The sequence below is a fragment of the Nomascus leucogenys genome, chromosome 11 (assembly GCF_006542625.1).
Source record: "Nomascus leucogenys isolate Asia chromosome 11, Asia_NLE_v1, whole genome shotgun sequence".
Lineage (NCBI taxonomy): Eukaryota > Metazoa > Chordata > Mammalia > Primates > Hylobatidae > Nomascus > Nomascus leucogenys.
In genome coordinates, this window is record NC_044391.1 from 107,484,903 (window position 1) to 107,501,649 (window position 16,747).

General features: G+C 44.8%; 1 protein-coding gene across 2 annotated transcripts in view; it reads right to left on the reverse strand.

Annotated features, from left to right (window-relative positions):
* The window catches only part of DGKG (diacylglycerol kinase gamma), a 210,405-nt gene extending 195,858 nt beyond the window's left edge, over positions 1 to 14,547 (reverse strand). For both annotated transcript variants that reach the window (XM_030822950.1, XM_003256600.4), the window contains exon 1: positions 14,119 to 14,547. The gene's annotated coding sequence lies outside the window, so the exon portion shown is untranslated. The remainder of the gene's footprint in view (positions 1 to 14,118) is intronic.
* Positions 14,548 to 16,747: the final 2,200 nt, after the last annotated feature.

Here is a 16,747-nt window from a genome sequence, read left to right on the forward strand (position 1 = left end):
CCCAGATTATTATCATTAAGTTTCTTATGTATCTTCTTTGTTGAGAGTAATTTTTGACAGTTGCATTGTTTCCTGACTATATTAATAACATGTAAATACTAAGTCTATGTTTGTGTGGTTTTATTATTCACCCCACAGCTTTGATATCACATCTTTTCCATTCCCAAGCTTTAATGTTAATTTCTCTGTTGACCAGAATAGTTTGAGTAAATACATTTTTTAGTAAAGGATTTTAGTGGCCTACTTGCTGGGTGCTTTTTTTTTTTTTTTTTTTTTTTGTCTGAGAATAGCTTTTTTTTTTTTCTGTACAGATTACTGAATACAGAATTCTGGCTCATAATTTTTTTTTTTTTTTTTGAGATAGGGTCTCACTGTTGTTCAGGCTGGAGTGCAGTGCTGTGATCATGGCTCACTGCAGTCTGCACCTCTTGGGCTCAGGTGATCCTTCCACCTCAGCCTCCCAAGTAGCTGGGACTACAGGTCAGCATCACCATTCCTGGCTAATTTTTGTATTTTTAGTAGAGATGGGGTTTTGCCATGTTGGCCAGGCTGGTCTCAAACTCCTGGGCTCAAGTGACTGCCTGCCTTGGCCTCCCAAAGTGCTTGATTTATAGGCATGAGCCACGGCTCTGGTTGGTTCATTATCTTACTACCCCAAAATTCCATAGTCATACCTCAATTTATTTCTGATATTTAGTGTTGCAGAATGTCTGACACTTGCTTATTTTTTCTCTGAAAATAAAGCATTGTTTTTCTGTTTTCATATCAACAGATTTTTTCTTATAATTAATAATTTTCACCAGAATATACTTTTAATTTTTCTTGGTACACATTAACTATTTTGAACTAATGTCAGGAAATTTTTTTTTATTTAAAAAAATATTTAAATTTAAGTTCTGGGATACATGTGGAGAATATGCAGGTTTGCTATGTAGGTACACATGTGTCATGGTAAATTAAATTTTTTTTTTTTTTTTAAATTAGAGACAGGTCTCGCTCTGTCACTCAGGCTGGAGTGCCATGTCACGATCTTGGCTCACTACAGCCTTGACTTTCTGGGCTTAAGCAATCCTTCTGCCTCAGCTACCTATATTTTTATTATAACATCTTCTACTTTTTCTTTTCCTGAAAAATTCTGTATTTATATGTTTAATGTATTGAATAATAGCCTCCATTTTCCCCTCATTATTTCACTTTCACGTTTTTTGTCAGAATTGCAAGAATTCATGCTCATCTTTAGCTTTCTGCATTGTTCCAATGTTTGTGCTTCCACTGCATGATTTTAATTCTGCAAAATATTTTTCATTTCAAAGCAGGCAAAGTTTCACAATCTCAGATTGCTCTCTTTCAGACCGCTCCATGTTGATAGTTCCTGCTATATCCTCTTAAATCTCTATAAATATAACTTGGAGATTTTTAAGTTTATGTTCTCTCTTTTTTTTAGCATCTATTTTAAAGAGTGACATTAGCTTTGCATTCTTAGATGTCTCCCTTCTTTGGAACAGCTAGATATTGTTTTCACGAGCTTCACAAAGAGTGAGTCCCATGGCCCCAGCACAAGGCACATCTGAGGGGCCACTGGATGCGTTTGATTGAGATGTGTTTCCCATCGCCTGCCCACCTAGCATTCCTGTAGCTCTTGCCACTTTTTAAAGTTTTTTTACATGGTAAAATATGCATAACATAAAAGTTACCATTTAACCACTTTTAAGTGTACAGTTCAGTGTCATTAAGTACAGTTACATTGTTGTGCAACCATTGCCACCATCCATCCACAGAACTTTTTTTTTTTTTTTTGAGACAGGGTCTCACTCTGTTGCCTAGGCTAGAGTGCAGTGACGTAATCATGGCTGACTGCAACCTCTGTCTTCCAGGTTCAAGCGATTCTCATGCCTCAGCCTCCTGAGTAGCTGGGATACAGGTGTGTGCCACCACGCCTGGCTAATTTTTGTGTATTTTTTTTTAAGTAGAGGTGGGATTTCATCATGTTGGCCAGGCTGGTCTCGAACTCCTGACCTCAGGTGATCCACCTGCGTCGGCCTCCAAAAGTGCTGGGATTATAGGCATGAGCCACCAAGCTCAGCCTTCCACAGAACTTTTTCATCTTGCAAAACAAACTGTGGCATTAAATGATAACTACCCATCTTTCCCACCACCACACCCTGGCAGCTATCATTTTACTTTCTATCTCTATGAATTTAACTACTGTTAAGTACCCCATATGAGTGGAATGTGCAGTATTTTTTCTTTTGCGACTGGATTATTTCATTTAGTTTAATGTTTTCAAGGTTGCACGTTGCAGTATGTGTCAGAATTTCATTCACATTTAAGGCTGAGTAATATTTCATTGTATGCATTTACCACATTTTGTTTATCCAGTCATCCATAAGGGAACATTTGTGTTGCTTTTACCTCTTAGCTATTGTGAAGGATGCTGTTATAAACATGGATGTACAAGTACCTCTTCATGTTCCTGCTTTCAATTTGGGGGAGTATATACCCAGAGGTGTGATTACTGGATCATACAGTGATTCTATTTTCAAGTTTTTGAGGACCCACTGTGCTGTTTTCCACAGTGGCTGTACCACTTCACATTCCCATCAGCAGTGTACAAGAGTTCCAATTGCTCTATATCCTTGCCAACACTTGTTATTTTCTGTTCTTTTAAAAAATATACATAATAGCTCTCCTAATGGGTATGAAGTGGCATCTCATTGTGTTTTTGACTTACAGTTCCCTGATGATTCATGATGCTGAGCTTCTTTTCATGTGCTTATTTGCTATTCATATATCTTTTTTGGAGAAATGTCTTTCAAGTTCTTTATCAATTTTTGAATTGGGTTATTTTGTTGCTGTTGTTTAGTTTTGGGAGTTCTCTATATATTCTGGACTTTAATTCTTTTTCAGATATGCGGTTTTCAAACATTTATTCCATTCTGTGCAGCCTCTGATGCTTTACCTTTGGAGATGTTAGTGGAATTCTTCTAGGAGTCCTTTCCATTTAATCTTCAGACCAACTTTTCCTTCCATTCTGATGACTTACAGTTGCTTGGTCTTTCCCTCAATCACTGTTGTGAACACTCTTTATTATGGAATGTTTTCAAAACATCTGACATGTGGATTATATTGGTGTCCTTTGCTAGTTGTCAGTACTATAACAAATATTCCCAAATATTTATATATTAATTTGGTTATTTCAATAAAAATCATGGAAGGTAAGAGTTAAATGTGTAGGCTTCATTTTCCATTTTTAAGGCCTTATTTTTTGAAGGTGGTATCACTGCACCATAATTACCCTAACTACTGGTTAAAAACTCTGGTTCGAGGCCCCCTTCCCACACCTCTGGCTCAGAGTCTCCGAGGAGAAAGCCTTAGGATCCACGTTTCATTACAAAAGAAATCTCTAGGAAGTTCTAATGCAAATGAAAATTAGAGAACTACTGGGTTCAGTGGTGACTTGTGAGCAGTTAAAAGAGAAGGGAACGATCCCTTGGAACTAACCAAGGTTCACCAAGAAGTCATGGCGGGTGATTCTTACATCTTCTTAACAGGTACATCAGTTATATAACTCAGGTAGACAGTGGATGTAAGTGCAGGAGACTTGACAAAGTTTTCATGAGCCTTGCAGGCATGATGGAGAAATACCCATTGAATACAAAAAACAGGGATAACACGCTAGCAAGACCATGGCTGGTGCAAATCCAGTTTCGGTTGTGACACCTTAAAGTAGCTTTTAGAGAAACTGTAATGCACACGTAGGAGATTTACCAGAGGAGCTAAGGAATTAAAAGCTCTGTGATTTGAGAACTCACTGAATTTTTTGTTTAGCAATGGTTCTTGACTCTTCTGAACATTGGCATAGTTGGTAGTACTGGGAGACGTAAAAAAGTACTGAGGCCCAAGCTTTGACCCCAGACCAATGAAGTTAGCATCTCTGGGAGTGGGACCCACAACTGGTGCTTTTTCAAGGCCCCTCCACACACCACCCCCAGGCAATGTTAATGTTAAACAGAGTTGAGAACCACTGGCTTAGAGAGAAAGACCATGCTTACAAATTTGCGAGCTCTAATATGGAAGATGGGCATAAGTGTTTCTGTAAGCCACCCACCTGCTTGACCATTCACCTGGCAGAAGTGGACATTGGTCTGAGTCAATAAATGGCTACTGGGACAGCTCAGTTGCCAAGCCCAGACTCTCAATGCTGTGAGATGTTTCTTTCCCTTATTAGATAGGCGTGGACCTCCTTGACATGAATCTTTCAGGTACTGGCAATACATTGATCAAGATACACGGAAATCGACTCTCCCCTGATCTCATGAGTTTTCAGTTTCACCCACCACTTGCACTGAGGACTTCCTTATCTGGGCCTCCAGCCACAGAGCTCATCTATCCAATTACATCTCCATCTGGATCTCTCACTGAAACCTCGAAGTTAACATGCCCTGAACTGAACTTGATACCTAACCCCACACCTGCTCCTGTTCCTCGATTCTCTTGGTCGATGAAACCACTATCCTCCCAGGTGTAGGAGCCTGGTGGCCACCTTTGGCTTCTCTGCCTCCCTCAGCCCCCTCACATACACTCAGTTACAAGTTCTTTCCTGGTTCTGTCCCCCATTCCACCTGTACTGCCATTGGTTTAGCCCTCATCTCTCTGGAACTCCCTCAAAAGCCTCTCAGGGGCAGCCTCACTTTGCATCTTCTCTCCTTCCAAGACAGCATCCTGAGGGGTTGCTCTAATGTTAAAACGTGGCCATGTCAGTCCTCACTTATGAGTTCTCAGTGCCCTTCCCCTCATCACTAGCTACAAGAAAAAAAATGCACACTTTAATGTGACAAACAAGACCCTCCATGGCCCAGCTCCTGTCCACATTTCCAGACTCATCTCCCATAACTTCCTGACTCACAGTTTTTGCTCCAGAAACATTGAAGTATAGACAACAAGAGCTGGCTTTGCATACATGGTTCCCTTTACCTAGAATTTATTACCCTCATTCCTTCACTTAACTTCACGCATCCTTTAAATTTCGGTTCAAGCTCATCTACTCCAGACCGTATTACCTGATTTCCTAGGTCCAATACCTTCCTAGGCTGAGGACGTGACTCTCTCCTGACTCTCATCTAAAGATTGACTCTGGCTGGGCATGGTGGCTCATTCCTGTAATCCCAGCCCTTTGGGAGGTTAGGAGGGTGGATCACCTGAGGTCAGGAGTTTGAGACCAGCCTGAACATGGTGAAACCCCATCTCTATTAAAAATACAAAAATTAGCCAGGTGTGGTGGCATGCATCTGTAATCCCAGTTACTCGAGAGATTGAGGCAGCAGAATTCCTTGAACCTGGGAGGTGGAGGTTGCAGTGAGCCAAGATCACACCACTGCACTTCAGCCTGGGTAACAGAGTGAGACCCTGTCTCAAAAGAAAAAAAAATGTGTATATATATATATATATATATATTCTATATCTATATCTATATCTATATATCTATATCTATATCTATATCTATATCTATATCTATATCTATATCTAACAGTGGACTCTGTTCCACTCAGCTCCTGGAAACCCAGTTGATCCTATCCCCAGAAATGAGTCCTATGACTAGCATGAAGTGGGTGCTCAGCACATATTTACTGATTGAATATTGGTTAAATGATGGAGCATCCTCAGGAGAGCATTGCTATGGTTTGCATCATTTAGGGATTAGAGAACGGTATGGTCTTTGGGGCACCATGGGACTTTTTCCCCTATAGGAACATATGGCTACTAGCTTCCTAATAGTTGAGAAAAATCACTTTGTGATCATCCAGGCCTGCTGGACATGCTGGCATGAGAAAAGGGAAGAGACTGACTTCCACCTGTGAATATCTTTATGTCAGGTTCTGGGGATCAGGAACATCCTTGTTGATGAGACTTTAGGATGGGGAGTTTGGGGGCTAGATGAGAGTGACCATTTTGTGTGGCTTCCAAGGAAGGAATACCCTGGCCTTCTGGGAGCTGGAAAGAGCTTTCTCTAGCTTATTTACTTTAACTGCAAGACAGGGGCACAAGGGAGCTGGTGAAGTACTATGAGCCACTGTTCCCAGAGCAGAGGGGTGGAGAAATGCAGCAGGAAATGGAAACATTTAGGCCAAAAACATTTCAAGTATTTCAGCATCTAAGGATCAAAGTGGCCTCACTGACCTTTGGCTACTTGTAACTTTCACACCAGATCAGCCATCAGCAAAGTGAAAACTTGGTTTCTGTGTAGATGATACTGTTTATTCCCCAGGTGAGAAGAAAACTTCCAATGCAAAACACACAGAAAGGAGTGATGGACCCAAATGATTAACTGGGCAGGCAAGTCTGGGTTTTGTCAGCTGCTGTCTGGCCATTGAGTTTTTCTCTTCCATCTCTTTTCTTGCCACAGTAGACTTTTCTAGATGCCTCCATTTTTCACTTGGAAAATGAGAGCTCTTAAGCTCTTTCCTTCTTTTCTCTTACACATCATGATTCCAGGAAAGAATCTTTAACTTTCACTGAAGCATCAATGACTTAAGAAGCGAATTCCAAGAGGAGAAATGGATATTTTTGCAGGAAATAAAGCCTTAAGCTTCTTCAGAAAAGAAAGTGAAAAGAGGAGTTATGCCCTGGAGAAGGCACTGGTCAGAGTGGTGAGACCCTGGCTCCTGTTCTGGCTGGGTAACCCCAGGCAGGGCACTTATTTTGTTGGGGGTTTCCTTATTTCTCAGGATGAAGGCTTAGAACCAGATGTTCTCTTGGCTCCTTCTCTGATCTCATTTTCTATGATGCCAGAAATTCTTAGATCTGCCCCAAATTAATATATATCTCTTATCCTAATTGAATAACATCCCAGGGTGCTGAGACAGTGTGCAATTGAGGTAATTAGACCATGCTCCTTAGTTTGTTCAGAATCATAGAGTTAAGGAAGCCACTACTATCGCCATCATCACCCTGCCCCCAACCACCATTATCATTATCACCACCATCACCCCCACAACTATCACCACCACCATCAATACCTCCACCAACACCACTATCGTCAACTCCCCGCACAACTGCCATCACCACTACACCACCACCAACACCACTACCACCACCACCACGATCATCATCACCACCATTATTGTCACCCCCCACCACCACTACCATCACCACTATCACCACCACCACACATCCACCACCACTACCACCACCACCACTACATCACCACTTCACCACCACACACCACTACCACCATTATCATCACCACTACCACTACACCCACCACCACCACCACCACCACCACTCCTACCACCATTATCATCACCACCACCACCACTACCATCACCACTATCACCACCACCACCACCACCACTACTCCTACCACCATTATCATCACCACCACCACTACCATCACCACTATCACCACCACCACCACCACCACCACTACCATCACCACTCATCACCACCACCACCACTACCATCACCACTCTCACCACCACCACCACCACTACTCCTACCACCATTATCATCACCACCACCACCACTACCATCACCACTATCACCACCACCACCACACCACTACTCCTACCACCATTATCATCACCACCACCACTACCATCACCACTATCACCACCACCACCACCACTCCTACCACCATTATCATCACCACCACCACCACTACCATCACCACTATCACCACCACCACCATCACCACTACCACCATTATCATCACCACCACCACCACTACCATCACCACTATCACCACCACCACCACCACCACTACTCCTACCACCATTATCATCACCACCACCACCACTACCATCACCACTATCACCACCACCGCCATCGCCTCCACTGCCACTACCATCATCACCACTATCACCACCACCACCACCACCATTACCCCACCACCATCACCCCACCACTACCACCACCACCACCATCACACCCCCCATCATCACCCCCACCATCACATTCCAACATCATCCCCTCCACCATCACTACCACCACCACCACCACCACCACCACCATAATAATTACCCCTACTACTGCCACCACTATTACCACCACCACCACCACCAGCATCACTGTCCTACCACCACCATCATTACTTCATTACCACCATCACCAGCACCAGCACTAGCACCAACATCACTGTCCTACCACCACCATCATCCACCATCATCACCACCACTACCATCACCTTCATGAGAAATAAAGTTCTACTTTTTAAAATGGGAAAATTTATAAAAATGTCTTAATTCGAGGGACTGATGTTAATTCCAGGAAACATTCTGGAATGGGATGTGGAATGAGCTGTTAGGATTGAAGCTGTGATTTCAAGGAACCAACATGGAATCACTGAAATTAGTTTATGTCAGACCAACAAAATTGCTTCTTTGACAAGATTATTGGACGGAAGATCAAGGAAATACCAGTGATGAAGAATATTTGGACTTTATCAAGACCTTTGATATGATTCCTCTAATAATGTTGAAAAGGATGAAGAAATATGGGCTCAGTTATAGTACAGAAAGCTGAATAAATTTTCTAAGTAAGTGCTGTTTAATTATTGAATTAATATCTATGTTTAGGGAACATACAGTGGAATGCCTCAGAATCCTATAGTGTTCATTATTTTTATTGATGACTTAGATGAAGAGGTCGTGCTCATCAGATTCAGAGATGGCAGGAAGCTGGCTGAGAGGGCCAGTAAATACACTGGAAAATATACTGGATGATAGAATCACAGCCAGAAATATCTGGGCAAGTTGGCAAGGCAGACTTAACTGAACAAGATAAAATGAGAAACAACGCACAGTCTCTAGAGTGTGAATAACATCCCAGGGTGCTGAGACAGTGTGCAATTGAGGTAATTAGACCATGTGAGGAGGTGTGGGCAAGTATGAGGTGAAGGCAAGCTGGTGGGCAACGCAGTTCAAGAGCAAGTTTAAAAGAGAATTGGGTTACTTCAGTTGATATTAAGCTCAACAGGTGTCAATGGTATAGATTCTTAATTAGACCTTAAAGAGTTTTAATAGAAATAGGAAATAGAATGAGGAGGTGGTAATTTCAGTCTTCTCCATGCTGATTAGCACTCCCTTGAAATTTTGCACTTTATTCTTTAACAATAAAGAAATTAGAGAAAACTAGGACAAAAGTGATGATAATAATAGTGAGGGCACTGGAGCAAATGGCCCATGAGGTAGGGTGGAGCAGTGAAAAGGGCATCGGCCAGGGAGTTGAGAGCCAAGTTACCCCATTAATAGGCTGCGAGGTCTTGAAAGCTGGTTCAGGACTCCCTGAGGAGAAGCACAGACTGTGGTTGTTGACTGGTCTGCTCTTGTAGGTTTTGGTCCCCTGGTCAGGCCACACTATGGGTGGGTTCCTTTCTCCTTCCCTCACCCATCCAGGGACAGGTTCTCTTAAGACCCCTGAGCACAATTTTGCACTCTTGATATGTGATTCAGAGTCATAAATTATACCCATTGTTTCTCTTGGAAAGCTTTCAAAAGGCCCCTTTCTGTGATTTCCCAGGAAGCCAAGATGGCGGCAATCCTAATCCACATCACCACACACGGCAGTTACTGAGGCAGTAAAGCAAAAGGTCCAAGAAAAAAAGAGAAGATAAATAAAGAGAAAAGGCTTTGAAATCATATGGACCTGAGTTTCAATCTCAGTCTCTCCTATCAGCTTTGTGACCATAGGCAAATCACTGAAACTTTCTGAGACTCAGTTTCCTTATCTGTGAGACGGGGTTAATACCAGGCATGTAGTGATGTGAATATCAGGTGAAGTTATGCGTATACAAAACATAGCACAACGTGGGACTCAGAGTCAGTGCCCAATAAGTGCTATTGCTAATATTACCACAACATTTACTACCACCATCCCTCCTTTATCTTTCTCTCCCTCATCTCTTCTGGGCTAGGCACTGTGCTAGTGCAGAGGATACAGTGGAAAACAAGACAGACATAGACACACACTTTGCTTGCACCAAGCTTACACTCTAGCACAGTCTAGTTAAAGTTTTTGCAATGATGGAAATCTTTTAAATGTGCATTCTCCAATATGGTAGCCAGAAATCACATGCTACACGTAAGCACTAGCAATGTGAGTGGTGTAACTGAGAAACTGAATTTCAAATTTCATTTAATTTTAATGAACTTAAGTTAAACACGGAAATAGTCACATGTGAAAACAGACAGCACAGCTCTAGACACCTTTCAGGTACGTTTCTGGGACTGACTAGCCTGAGTAAAATAAAGGTACACTGAAAGAGAAATGCACGTAAAGCATTCAGTAAGTACAGGACCTGGAAAATTCTCTTATTTTCATTCATCACATTTAATTGTTGACTATGGATTGGCACTATCTCAGGTGCTGGGGATACAGAAAAGAATTAGACATGGTCTCTGCCTTCAGGGGGCTCATAGTTCAGTGGGAGATATGCAAATAAGTGACTTCACCATACGAGGTAAGCTTACTCACAGGTGCTATGGATTCAGGAAGTCTCTAGGGTGGGCTTCCCTGAAGGATGTTTCAGGACCTGAGCTGAATCTTGCATAAATTGATCTCAGAGTGGGAGCAACAACAGATCATATTCCAGGGCTACTAAACCCACTGCTGGTGGCAGAGGTGGCTTGGAGATCAACGAGGCTCTAGAACAACTCTTAGCTAGGGCCAGTTTGTTTTCTTCCAACTCGTGTGTGTGTGTGTGTGTGTGTGTGTGTGTGTGTGTTTTGTATTGCCTAATTCAATCTCTCCTCTGCCAGCCACATTTTGTTTCCTCCTGAGGACATTTTTTTTTAGATGATGGGTATAACCTTATTTTTAAATTGTTTTATTACTATTAATAGTTACTAGCCTTGATTTTTTTTTTTAGTCAGACAAACTCTGTTACTTATAAAGTGACATCAGCTCTCACTATGGTTGGGTGTGGAATTCTGATACTTGGTACAAATAAACAACTCTTTGAATATGGCCAGTATGTGAAGAAGCTGTTGCTGATGGGTTAAGCTTGCTGAATCTGGCTGTGATCATGATGCACGTTCACAGGAGTGAGTGTTGTTGTAATGACTTGTATGGAGAAGTGGGACATTATACACATTTGTATATTTTACATGATGGTTTGATTTGTTCAAAGTTAGTATGTGACATTTAGCTAGAGAATTCTGCAGCTGATACCTACTCACATAAAAATAGGTATAGCTTTATGTTGTATGGTTTCCATAATCCCTCCTGAGTGTATAAAGTAAGGTGATATGTGTGATTCCTTCTTCCATGAGACTGAAGAATGCTCATGTGATGTGGCTTGGTCGTGTGAGGCCTTGGCCTATTTGAATTCCTAAAGGTCATCTGCTTTAACTATGGCCGAGTTGCCTCTGGTGAATGGAATCGTAAATTAGCGTACCCTTTCTGAAAAGTGGCTTCTCATATATACTGTGAGCCTTCATGCCCTTTGGCCTGGTGATCTATTTCTAGGCATCTATCCAAAGGAAGTAATGGGAAGTGTGTGCGGTAAAGACTTTGCCCAGAGTTATTTGTAGTTGCTAAAGACAGGAAGCAACTTAAATAACTAACAGTGTAATAATATGCAGCCAGGAAAACGATGTTCGTGAAGGTCTTTTGCTACAACACTAATTCAGAAAAAAGCAGAGAAGCAATAGCTACAGAGGCTGAGCAACCATACTTTTGAGTCAGACAGCCTGGGTTTGAATCTTGATTCTGCCATGTATTAGCCATGTAACTTGGGCAAGTTACCTGAAGTCTTAGAACCCTAGAAAAATGCAACCCTAGAAAAATGGGATTCATAGTAATAATACTCACCTCAGAGGGACTCCTGAGGATTAAAGGACATAATGAATATAAAATTTAACACCATGCAAAGTATACTTATTAGGCACCCAATAAATGCTGGCTCTCTGTGGATTGTATGATTTCAAGGCATAAAAATAGATGGAAAGGAAATATGCCAGTATATTAAGTGTGGGATGGGAGTGGTAGGATCATGGGTGATTGATTTGTTCTTTGCATACTTTTCAACTTCCCAATTTTTTGGCAATGAACACGAATTACTTTTATACTAAAAGAGTACATTATAATGATGTAATACAATAAGATATACATTTTAAAAGTTTTAAAGTTTTACCACAAAGAAAGGATACTTCCCCACCCTTTTCCCCCATCTCTTCCAGGGGAAGAGATGAGGCCAGCATCCACCAACTCCCATCAGTAGGAGAGGGGAGAGTTGCTGGCTTCTGGGTTCTTTCCTCGCAGAGGCTCGCTCATGCACAGCCTGGGCCTCTGGGAGTGTCCGGGTTGGAGGGATCCTCGCCATCTGTTGATGCTGTTGCGTGGGGAGTTGGAGCAGTTGGGGGAGCTAGAACAGATGATCTTAGTAGTTACTCTCATCTCTGGGAGTCTAGATTTCAAGACACGCTGATGTTTACCGTTTTCTCCCCATGTCTTGGTTGATCTGAACCAACCACTCCATAAAATTCTAAGGTAGGAAAGACTCATCTACTAGCTTCCCACCCTAAAGTCCCTCCCAGAAAAATACCTGTAGTAATGCCTATAGTGCTGGGCGTAAACGTTAAGGGTGATTGGCAAAAAAGACATAGATCAGGAGTACGACCAGGAAGTTAGCTTAGTTGCAGCCGCTTTATTTAAGGAGTATAATTTATATTCGGACTGGAATCTCCAGCAAATGTAGTCTTTTAATATGACAGTGAAGTACCTTCCTATGTTAGACACATGCCTGGAATGAGAGGGACATAAAACATAAAGGGGTGTGTGTCTGTGCCTGGGTTCATGACCAAACCTCAACATTTGCCCTCTATGATCTAACTTCCTTTATTGACAACCAGGGTGCCCTGTGTGCCAGCAAGTGGCTCTGCCAGCTCTATTTTACAGAGAATCCCAAGCACCAAAATAACAAAGTTGATTCCCCCATCCAGACCAGAGCGGCCGTTTCCAGTCCTGTGTCCTGACCGCTGTCTCTCATCATGACTCCCCTGGTGTTCACCTCCAGATCCAAAGTGTCGTCGCCAAGTCCCCAAAATAAAGGAATGACAAACAGCCCTTCCAGGCCTTCCCCGCAACAGAGAGGTCATCGTATGCTAATGAAGTCCGAGGAGGCAGCGGCGCAGCGCGGGAGAGCGCGCCCACGGGTTCACAGCGCTCCCGGGCACCACTGCGGCGCAGCCACAAATCGCCTCGCGCTGCAGCAGACCCTCCCGCAGCGTGGGGCGACTGGGGGAGGGGTCTCGACCGCCGCTCTGAGTTCCGCAGCTGGATCCCTCCCATCTGGAAGGTGGTTCTGGCTCTAGTCCCACGCTTTCCACTGCAGTGACGGTGGGGATGGGGGCAGCAGTTCAAATCACCTGTAGGGCTTTTTAGAACTCCACAGCCCTCTCCCCTAATTCTATTCCACTAGTTCAAACGAAGAAAATCTCAGACTAGGCAAGGGGAGGTGGACCGGTGCAGTCTGCGAAAGCACCACAGGTGACTCCGGGTACGCACTCCTCAGGACACAAACACACACACGGACACATCTTGTGACTCTGAGACTACACAGATCAACCTTAGATTCGACGCTTCCCTCCTTTATTCTCTGAGGTGTCTGTGTTCTCTTCAGCTTCCCTTTAAGTCGCCCTGCCCAGGGGCTTTGTGGAGTGCCCCCAAAGTCCTAGAACCCCGCGGGACGGTCGGAGGCTTTGGCGGTCAGACATTAGGAAAAGCATCCCCTGCTTCTCGGACTGCCTAGAGAGCGAACTGGATATCAAGGAGCCAAGGTAAATCCAGAAGAAGAAGGAAATCCGACCAGTTGCTTTAGCAAACTGCCTGGAGCAAGGCCGCCTCCCACCCGCACAGCTTTGAGGCTTGAGGGGGCCTCTCAGTCGCAGAGAGAGCCGAGCCCCACCCTGTGCCTTCCCCAAGCCTGCACCCCTCGAGCGGGGCATCCCTTCCTTCAGGGCTTTGTGGCAGGTGGAACTGTCGGGGTGGGCGCCGTGGCTTTGGCTGCAGCCCCTTCCCTGGCCGCGGGACCGGCTCCCGCTTTGCCCTCCTTTTCCAAGTTGCTGCACCCGGCGCTCCCTGAGCGGGGGACCCCTTCCGCCGCCCCAGCCGCCGTCTTACCTCACCAGGCAACACTTGGTTCCGCGGTGGCCCGGGGCGCTCCTTCCTCGCGGTTTATTCCCTTACTTGGGAGGAAAGAGGAACCGAGAGACAGAAGGGGGACCGAAGCTGGCCTCTGGGCGTCTTCCCGCCCGCGCAGCCCTCTCGGGGGAGGGGGATGCAACCCGAGTGGGTGCCGCGGAGACCAGGCGGCCAGACTGTGGTTGGCAGCGCCGGGGTCTTCACCCTGTGCTCGGGGTTCCGCAGCTCCAAAGCCGTCTATCTCCGTGGCCCGCTACCACGGCACTGCGGCTCTGTGCCCTGCCCCTCGCAGCCTGGCAAGTCCAGCTGCCACTCTCACTGCGGAGCCCTGCCCCCGGGCGCAGAGCCCGCCCCCGCCACACACACCGGAGCGCGCGCGTACACACACGGCACACACAGACACGCGCTCCCACACATGCACACGCGTGCGCACACACGAATGTGGATCCGCTCGATGGGAACCTGACCCCCTTTGGTGCAAGTAGGGCGCGGGCATCATTAGGACGCTTTTTACTGACAGGGCTTCTGTTTGGGAGGAGGAGTTTCAGGCTTAGGAGTGTGGAGAGGATGCAACAGTGGTGGGTGCCAGAGGGCCCCTGACCCCGGAGGCAAAGGACAACTGTTTGACAAATAAATACCGACTGGGCGTTTCCTTTTCTCAACTCTCGTCAAAGCTACCGTAATGTCCCGACCAAATCGAAGAAAAAATAAAGATATAAAATCAACAAGTTCTCTTTGTTTCCCAGAAACTCAGTATCTCTAGGCTCCAAATCACTGGCCCTATCCAGAGGGTCATTTCTGACAACCTTGACTTTGGTGGCAGTGGATTGGTGGCCGTTCAACTTGAAAAGGTTTTCCCCTCGTAGCCTGGTGGAGACTGGCACAGCCTGCCTGAGCTGGACTCTGTTGGATGGGTCGGGTCTCTGGGTGTGTTTAATTCCCATTCTCCTTTGCTTTTAGGTGACCTTGGACTGTGCTCCTGCAGAACAAATAGATCTCTTCTTTTTTAAAAATGTAGAAAAGCACAGAAAAGAGGCTGGGGTGAGGAGTCGGGGGGAATAGGGGAGCTACATTGGCTGAGGCACTGTGACTTGTTGCTTCTCTTTCCATGACGTGCATGTCCACGTGAGGGGGTGATGGTGGTGGTGACACTATTTCAGGCATGTCACACAGCAGGATGACTTCTGTCCATTTCACACCACATTTAGAGTCATGAGGAGTTTAGACTGTCATCTTTAAAATATGTGGAGTTTACTCGTTTCCACAGCCGCGAATTCTTTTCTGCCAGTGGGCAGTGAAGGTCCCTGGGCCAGCACTGTAGCCAAGAAAAGCTTTCTGCAGAGTGTGGAGGTGCTGAGGGGCTCTGGGTGTCTGTGCATTTGGGGAAGAAGCCTCAAACACGAATGTCAAACAGCCCTGAGGACCCTGTTGGGTGGTGTCCATACTGAGCTATCTGCAGGCAGGCTGGTGAGGCAGATGAGAAACAGAGCTGAGAGATCTCCTTAAGGTTCTGCACAGTGATGAAGACAGAGCTGATACCAGAACCCCGTGTTTGCGACTCCTCTTATCCTCTGGGTCTTATCCATTCTATCACCCTAGGTCGCTTCTCAAAGTTCCCTTCAGCTAGGCTGAAATAATCTCGGTGAGGGTGTCTTCAAAGTTCTTCCTCTGTCCTTTCTTGTTTCCTCTTCAGTCACTGACTCATTCATTTTACAGCTATTTATTAACCTCCTACTCTATCTTCAGGTGCTTCCCCATAACTCCAGTCCTGGGCCTTACTTGGGAGGAAAGAAGAACTGAGAGACAGAAAGGGCTTAGAACTGTCCTCGTCCCTGGAAGAGGGGAGCCCTGAGCACAGGTTTCTGGTATATATTTTCACTCTGCTAGGTTGCATGGATGTGGAAGACACAATCCTTGCTTTTTTTGACTGCGTGCTCAATGGAGGAAAATGCACATACATGTCACAAGAAAAACATTCTGGCTGTCCATTCTTGACTCCTTCTAAAGAAGGCTAAACTGAAGGAGACCCTGTGTTTGGCTGAGCGTCATAATGGACTTGGGGTACATGTTTGCAAGTAGGTGTTAGGACAACATTGAGTTGCTCTGCCTATTAGGACAGGAAGGAAATAAATTGAATGGAACAAATGAGGAAGACATGCAGAGACTGAGTGTGGAGCCTCAGCTTGGTTGAGAGCACATTGGGGAAGGGTAATGAGAGGGGAGGAGCTCTGAGGACAGGGTTGCCAAGCAACTTGCCTGAGAACAGGCAACAGGGTTGCCAAGTTGTCCAGGGATTTGGACAGGGGAGATGCTTGCAAAGATTGGTAAGTAGTTTGCTGTGGGGTGGACTATGAAAGCCCCTGGTCCTATGAAAGAAATCATTTGTAAAGTCAATATTGTTCACCAGTTTGTTTGCAAATGGATTCCTTCGGGATCAGGATGGAGGCAAATGATGCATCTGAGTTGCTGCAGGATGAGTTCAGAGAAGGCTGTGTGGACTGAGTCACATGCTAATAACATGGAGGAAAAGGGTGGTAATAGAGGCTGAAGCAATGTGGAAGGCAAAGAGGGATGGGGCGGAAAGAAGCACCAAGAACAATTAGTGCTA